Here is a 6621-nt window from a genome sequence, read left to right on the forward strand (position 1 = left end):
GACCCCAATAAAGCTTTACCTAAAACAATAACCAAGACAACCCATACCAAAACCCACTCTTTAAGGACATGAATACTAACATAGCACCAGATAAATATTGAGATCGAGCAAATCATGACTGAGGGTTAGATACTATCAAGATGAGTCTTCAAAGTTTCAAGGGTATTAATGGTCCAGAAGAGTTTCTATGGTGGACATTATAAAGTGAGCAAATAGAAGAGATCTTGAACAAAACCTAAACACGAGAGTAAACCTTAAAATGTGATGGACGGAGCTCGCTGGTGGGATAGTGTTCTCCGGCGTGGGGAAGAGAACGGGGCAGCGGCCTCAGCTATGGCTTTCCCGCCGGCTGCTGCTGTCGTTGGGCGGCCGCGGCGTGCTCAGCTGAAGCAGTGACGGCGTCGCCTTTAACGAGGGGTGGTGTTGATCTGGAACGGAGCGGCGACGGAACTTCCGGGGGAATGCCGGATGGTTTGCTCGATTGAGCTGCCCTGACTTGGATTTGCGTATGAAGAAGAATAACGGAGCAACGGAGGCAACACAAGGTGAAGGGGAGGAGGCGGACTGGTGGTGCTCCGTCCGTCAGGCGGCCGGAGATGGCGATGACAATTGATATTTAAATAGGAACCCAAATTGATATTCAATTTTGGCTAAAATTCATACCAATTGAAATAAAAAATGGCTAAAAATTAAAGACGAAAAAAAAAATTGAATAAAAATGGCTGCAATAACAATTATAATAAATATAATAATAACAAATCGATATATTTGTAAATTGTGAATGTACACATTTACATGAAAAAATAATTTGATAATATATTTGTCAAATTATAAGAACAGCAATAACAATTATAGTAATAATTTACATGAAAAAATAATTTGATAAATACTAATAAAAGCATGTAAAATATTATATTTGAATTAATAAATTGTAAAAGATGATATAAAAAAGTAATAGAATAATTTATACATTTTTAAATCATGAATATGGATTGTCTATATATAAAATATATATTCAAAATATATTTACAAATAATTTAATTTATTTTTATAAGAAAAAATAATGCAAAATGAAAATTTGAACTTTTGATTTGGTTTACTTTTTAAACTTTTTGGGCTTTTAATTTATATCATTAATTATTCTATATTTTTATTATTATCGTAAATAATTTTTATTTGTAACTAATATTGTAAAATAACTAACTTGTAACTATATATGTCACTATTACCCCTAAATCTTATAACTTTTGTGGCGACCTACACATAGTCGCCACTAAATATGTCACTATTAGTGACGACTTTAACGGGCGTTCCTAAATCTTATACCTTTTGTGGTGACCTAAGTATAATCGCCACTAAATATGTCACTATTAGTGGCGACTTTAATGGGCGTCCCTAAATCTTATACCTTTAGTGGCGATCTAATCATAGTCGCTACTAAATAAATCACTATTAGGGGCGGCTTTAACTGTCGCCCCTAAATCTTATACCTTTTGTGGCAACCTTCACAGAAATATTAGCTTTTGTGGCAATTGTTTGTGTCGCCACTGAAAGTCGTCACAAAAAACTGTATTTCTTAGAGTGAATCATGTTTACTGATGGGATTTGACACATAAAAAAGAGTTGAAAATGGTGTTAGGAGAAGTAATTCTTGATGATTAAAATCCGGAGATTTAAAATTTTTTTTACCATAATGGGTATATAAAATTGAAGGATTGCGTTATTGATGTAATCAAATAGAGGAAAAATTATTATTTGAATCAGAGGTCCAAGGAAGGTAAAAAAATAATTTATTTGAGAGTGACATCAAAATAAGAATATTTTTTTTAAAAAATAATATTGATTATGATTGATTATTTTGATGATGGTGGTGATAGTTATTGATGATTTTGATCATTTTTTTTAAAATACCATTAAGAATTCAAAAATTAAATATTTAAAAAATAATAGAGGAAAAAAGAGAGATTATGTTGTTTTGAGGATGAATTTATGGATGAAGATAAATAGGATCAGGGATTTTTACATGGACCCTTAACAAAACTTCATATGCAAAAAAACTTTATGATTTAAAAACACAATCCAACAAAGAAAAATTCAAAGATTAAAAAACTTGAAGCGACAAAGAAATTGATGATTTTGATAATTAATGATGATGACAAGTGCACCATGAAAGAACCAAGTCAATAGACTTGTTCCACATATTGTGAATACAACTACTATGAATGAATTGGTAGTAAAAATATTCCGTCTTGAGTACTATCAATATGGTTATACTTGTTCCATCTTGAATACTACCAAGATGATTATAATTGTGCTGAGAGAGAGGATGGCGAGTGCAGTCGCCATGAACGGACCATGGCAGTAGACATGTTTCAAACACTGTGAATCAGAAGGTTAAGAAGTATTTTTTTTACTGAAAAAAAAAACACAAAAATTGACACAAGATAATGCAAGGATCGAAACCTTATTTTGATACCATGTTGAAAATTGAATTTATGTTTAAAGGTGATTGCGAAAAATTGAATGATGAATGAATTAAAGTTAATTGAATACTTGAATAATTGAACTTGAACTGGTTGTACTTAATGTATTTCATTGACATAAAACGGAGTATAATGTTCTGTTTATACAAGTAGTTAATCATCTAAATAATATAGAAGTCTAAATAAGATCCATAATAATAAAGTGATACACTCCTAAATAAGGTACAAGATATTAGAAATATATTTTAAAAATTTACCTATATAGTAAAGATTTACCCAAGATGTACAAAAGGAATAAAATAATATATAAGGATTTTCTAAATTTTACCAAAATCAACATGTTGAGGCAGCTGAAATCATAGCTGTCTCAAGTTATGTATTGCAGCAGATGAATGTACAGTGACATGAAATACGTGAATCAACTCGGTCCATTGAACAAATACAACAATATTTAACTAAATCGCGGTCATCTTGATCGGAAAATTACCACGGTCGTACTTAACTTTCTTAAATCCAATAATTCAATTAATAACTTAAGTCACTTTCGTACATCCAAAAAATTGATATTATCCATCCCCGTGAGTCTTAAATCACATATACAAATTACGTGAAGAGTTAAAATGAAAAAGACAAGTAAACTTCACGAAATGACTAGGAGGATCGTTATATTTGTAAATCATAATGAAGAAGAAAAATGATATGTTTGAAATTTAAGATTGAAAAAAAAAAATTGTATGATTGCTAATGAAGAAGGAGAAAGTGGTATGGTTAAAGAAAGAGAAAATCGTTTCAGAGAGAAAAAAGGAAATAATTGATATCCTAATAACTGTCATCTTTTTTTATGGTTAAGAAATCTTTTTTCTTATATGTAATTTGTATTTTATTTTCTTATTAAAATAAAAATATTTTTTGCTTTTTATACCAATTATTTGTCATAATTTGCAATCTAAAAAATTTTGCTATATTTTGTATTAAACAATCAAAGAATGTTTATTTAAATTTTTTACCCTATTTTAGTTGAATTTAAATTTTTTTGTTAGTTGTTGTGTCTTAGGTTGCTTTAGTAGTATAGTTATTACTACTATATTCTATGGCCTTTGTTTGATATAAGTTTTTTATTATATAGCCTTTGTTTGATTTAAGTTTTTTCCGTTACTAAATAAGATTTTTTTTATTCAATAGGTAATAGTTAAGATTATACTCAATAGTTAAGATTATATTATATAATAAAGATAATATCTTCAAGTTGTATGTCTTTCACCAATAAATTTTTCTTATGAAAGATATTATTAGAGAGGCAAGACTTGTAAGATAGATTTATATTTATTGTGTTCGAGAAAAAAATTAGTACTTTTAATAAAACAATTATGTATGGTCATGGTACAGGTGAGGGCCTCTATTAAAATATAGTACTTTTGACAAAACAATTATGTTGATGGTGATGGTGATGGTGATGGTGATGGTGATGGTGATGGTGATGGTGATGGTGAGAGCCTCAAAACTTGGTCAAACTCATCGATAGACACTTAAAATTGTTGTAAAAATTTACTTAGACTCCTAAACTAAGGCTTGTTCCTATCAGACACCTAAACCCCCAAAATTTGTTCCAATTGAACATTTTTTGCCTATGTGGCACTGCGCGTGCAGTGCCATGGAAAGCGCGTGAGGAACATTTTTTTTTTTTTTACTAATTTATGAATAAAAAGTTGCCAAGTGACAGTGAGAGCCCCAAAAATTTTTTAATAACAATTTTTTTTTTTTTAAACACTAAAGGCCCCAAAAAGCATTAAAGGGCCCCAATTTTGTTTCTTTTAATAAAACTGAATTTAAAAAAAATCTGTTTTTTATTTTCATCTTTTAAAAATTTTTATCATTTATTTTAAATAATTAGTTTATTTTTTAAAAAAATAGTTTATAATTATTTTTTTCATAATATGGATCCTCAATGCCATTTTTTATTTTCAATTTAAAAAGTTTTATATATTTTTTTAATAATTAATTTTAATTTTTTAAATAATTTTTTAATAATTTATTTCATTTTTTAAAAGATTTAATAATTTATTTTAAATAATCAGTTTATTATTATTATTATTATTTTTAAAATTATTTTATAATTATTTTTTCCTAATTTAGATCCTAAATGCCATTTTTCATTTTCATTTTTTAAGATTTTTTATAATTTTTTTAATAATTATTTTTTTAAAAAATAATTTTTAATACTTTATTTCAATTTTTAAAGAATTGTTTTTAAATAATCAGTTTTTTATTTTTATTTTTCAAATAATTTTATAATTTTTTTTCATAATTTGCATCCTCAATGCCATTTTTTATTTTCATTTTTAAAAGTTTTACAATTTTTTTTAATAATTAGATTTTAAATAATTTTTTAATAATTTATTTCATTTTTGAAATTTTTTATATATTTTAAAAATAATTATTTTTCTATTTTCATTTTTCAAATAATTTTATAATTATTTTTTCAGAATTTGGATCCTTAATGCCATTTTTTATTTTTATTTTAAAATGTTTTATATTTTTTTAATAATTAATTTTTATTTTTTAAATAATATTTTAATAATTTATTTCATTTTTTATAAATTTATAATTTTTTTTAAATAGTCATTTTCTTATTTTATTTTTTCAATAATTTTATAAAAGAAAATTCATAATTTATATCCTCAATGCCATTTTCTATTTTTATTTTAAAAAAAATTTTATAATTTATTTTAATAGTTAATTTATTTTAAAAAAATAATTTTTTAATAATTTATTTCATTTTTAAAAAATTATAATTTTTTTAAAATAATCTGTTTTTTTATTTTTTTAAATAATTTTAGAATTAGTTTTGAATAATTTTCTCAATGCCATTTTTATATACTTTTTTTAAAAAAATTATAATTAATTTTTAATAATTATTGGACCCACAATGCCACCTGTCAGCTTCCAATTAGCTCGTTTTGCCACGTCCTCGAGTGTGTGCAACACACACTTTGACCTTTTTGCTGATAGGAAAAAAAAATGCTCAATTGGAACCAAATTGGGGGGGAGGGGGGAGTTAGGGGTTTAATAGGTACAAATCTTAGTTTAGGGACCTAAGTAAATTTTATCCCATTTATCCCAAATGTTGATTAAAATAAAATGGCCAAGCCAATTGATAGTCCCTCAAACTTGTCCCTAAAATTCACTTAGACCCCTAAACTAAGGCTTGTACCTATTAAACCACTAACCCCCCCCCCCCCCCCCCAATTTGGTTCTTATTGAGCATTTTTTGCCCACATGGCACTGCGCGTGCAGTGCACTTCGAAAAGTGCATGAGGTATTTTTTTAAATTAAATTACGAATAAAAATGTGCTAAGCGGCATTGAGGGCCCCAAAAATATTAATTAAAAAAATTATATTTAGATTAGTTTATTAATATAATTTTTAATTAATATAATTTCTTATTCTTTTTTGATAAAAAGCACCCCACCCCCCATGTCATCTTCTTCACAGCCCCTTGCCCCCACCCCCACCCCCTGCGTCTCCACCCCACCTCGCGTCTTCATCGTTTCAACCTCACCCCACCCCCGCGTCTTCTCCCTCACCCCCACCCCACCCCACATCTTCACATGAACAAATTCATTTTAATCGACCATAATTATTCTCATTTCTTGAAAATTTTCAACAAGATTCCCTTTTTTTCCTCCATTAGTATCACCATTTCTTGAAAATTTTCAACAAGATTCACTTTTTTCCCTCCATTTTAGTATCACCTTTTCTTGAAAAATTACAACAAATTTCAATAAAGATCATTTTTTTCTTTAAGAAAGATCACTTTTATCACCATTCTTTTTTTTTCTTCCACAAGAAAGGTCACTTTTTTTTTTTCATTAATATCACAATTTTATAAAAAGTTTCAATAAAAATGACTTTTTTATAAACTCCTTTTGAATTCTTGAAGTAGATTTAAACCAAAATTTTATGTGTATTTTTGAGGATCATGGAGAAGCAAGATTCACTTTAATGGAGAAGAAGAGGGAAGGGGGGCGGGGGGGAGATTAACGCTGGGGAAGGTAGGGGCAGGGGAGCGTGGCTGGGCTGGGGAAGGTGGGGGTTTCTAAATGATTTTATAATTTCTTTTTAATAATTAGTTTTTACT

The sequence above is a fragment of the Capsicum annuum genome, chromosome 10 (assembly GCF_002878395.1).
Source record: "Capsicum annuum cultivar UCD-10X-F1 chromosome 10, UCD10Xv1.1, whole genome shotgun sequence".
In the NCBI taxonomy this organism is placed as follows: domain Eukaryota; kingdom Viridiplantae; phylum Streptophyta; class Magnoliopsida; order Solanales; family Solanaceae; genus Capsicum; species Capsicum annuum.